This window comes from Carlito syrichta, unplaced genomic scaffold (assembly GCF_000164805.1).
Source record: "Carlito syrichta isolate Samal-C Ts95f unplaced genomic scaffold, Tarsius_syrichta-2.0.1 Scaffold62039, whole genome shotgun sequence".
NCBI lineage: Eukaryota > Metazoa > Chordata > Mammalia > Primates > Tarsiidae > Carlito > Carlito syrichta.
In genome coordinates this window covers 303,684-305,970 of record NW_007006135.1, presented here as the reverse complement: position 1 = coordinate 305,970, position 2,287 = coordinate 303,684, and positions in this window count along the sequence as shown.

The following is a 2,287-nucleotide window of genomic DNA, read 5'->3' as shown; positions in this document are numbered from 1 at the left end:
ATGGAAGAACTTAGTTCTGCTCAACAATGTGCTAATACTGGCAGAGCTGGAGTGGGGAGCTGAAGGGGTACCAAAATATTGGATAGGAAACTGAACACTTTTTAAATCAAGTGCCTCCGAGTGACCCCAGACAGTTGGTGAGAAAGAGTTTGTCACCAACATAAATAATTGGAAAGAAGTGTTAGATATGTTTGAAGCAATCCAGAGATTCCTCCGTGAAGCTGCCGAGAAGAGACTAGAGTGTGAAGAAATGAATCTTGCTTGGTGTCCAAGATAAAATAAGGGATGGATCTTAGCACCACAGATGGAAACTACAGCGGTAGATAACAGAACCAGGAGAGATACATTTCCATCTGGATTCATGCAGAAAAGGATGTTGAATAACTAATAGTGAAAGCGAATAAATCATCAGTCTTTCTAGTGTCAGATTAAAATGAAGGACAGAGGTTGGGCCCCCACGCCTATAATGCTAGCACTTTGGGAGGCCGAGGTGAGAGGATTGCCCGAGTCCAGGGGTTCGCGACCAGCTTGGGCAACTTGGTGAGACCTTATCTCTACAATAAATCAAGAAAAACTAGCCGGGTGTGGTGGCTTGCATCTATAGTTCCAGCTACTTGGAAGGCGGAGGTGGAAGGTTCACCTGAGCCCAGCAGGTTGAGGCTGCGGTGGCCGTGAGTATGCCACTGCACTCCAGCCTGGGCGACCGAGTGAGACTCCATCTCAAAAAAAAAAAAGATTAGGAAAAGGGCCATCACTTTACTAAATTATGGTCTGGCTCTGTGGCTCTTTGAGCTGTGGACGCCATGGTTTCCTAGCTTTGGCCCTCTCACCTTCCTTGGTGAGGTGAGTCTCTTTTCTCTTTCTAATTTCTAAATAAACTGTATTTTCAAACTTAAAAAAAAAGATGATCTGAAACATAAAAATAAAACAAACCCAAGCACTTCTTTCCACAGACTTTCATACCATATTATTGTCAGGCAAAAAGTCTCCTTATTAATCTTTGGAATGAAGTATAGTAATTTTGTTCCTAAAATTGTTTCCCAGTGTTACTTTTAGAAGATTATATGACAGATACCATCTTATTGTCCTGTAGGAGAAATGCCGAGGTACTTCAGTACCCTTCTGTAGGATGGTGGTGAGTCTCAGGACTGGAGGGTGACTTGTAGGTCAGTGAGAATAAAATGTTGCTGTTTCTTTCTGAATGTCAAGTCATCATGACCTGTTTTTTTTCCTGCTTATCTTTTTCATGATTCAAGTTTCTTAGGCATAAACTATTTGGAGGCTTTTTCTCTTTTTCCTTGCTACCTTTCTCAAAGGATCTTTGTATTCTTGCACTGGTTTGGTAAGGTAGACCTTTTAACCGTATTTTGAGTTAAAAGACATAGTAAAAGATTCCAGCATGTTTCTTAGACAAATATTTGTGTGCAACAGTGTTTCTTTCACTAAAACTAGCAGGATTTCTTTTAGAGTGTGTGTGTGTGTGTGTGTGTCACAGGCCCTTCTGAAAATTTCTTTTATTATTATTATTATTTAATTTTTTTTGAGTTAGAGTCTCACCCTGTCACCCTGGAACTACAGGCGCGCGCTACCAGGCCTGGCTAGTTTTTGATTTATTGTAGAGATGAGGTCTCGCCAAGTTGCCCAGGCGGGTCTCGAACCCGTGGGCTCAGGCAATCCGTTCACCTCAGCCTCCCAAAGGCGTGGGAATACAGGCTGAGCCACCGAGCCCGGCTTCTTTTTTTTATTATTAAAATTTCTTTGTTTTTAGAGACTGAGTTTTGCTTTGCCATCTAGATGCAGTGCAGTGGTGCGATTCTAGCTCACTAATACCTTGAACTCCTGGGTTCAAGTGATCTTCCTGCCTCAACCTCCCAAGTAGGACTACAGGCGTGCGCCGCCATGGCTGGCTCTAAGAATTTATTTAAAGTAATGGAAGCTGGGCTCGGTTCCAGCTACTCAGAAGGCTGAGGCGGAAGGATCGCCAGAGCCCAGCAGGGCGAGGCTGCGGTGGTCGGGAGCGGCCACTGCACTCCAGTCTGGGCGACAGTGAGACTCCAACTCCAAAAAAAAAAGAAAGTAGTGGAAATTTGCCGCAAGAGAAGAAAAAAATTCCATGAATTTACACACATAAGTTTTTTTTCATACAATTCCAAATGGTGGAGTCCTTGGACTCATGATTATGAATCCTTTGTTCTATCGTGTGAGAAAAGTCATTGTGAATATACCTGGCTTTGAATTCTGGCTATTTGTGGACATTTGAAGACTTAATGGGAAATCTCCAGATTTC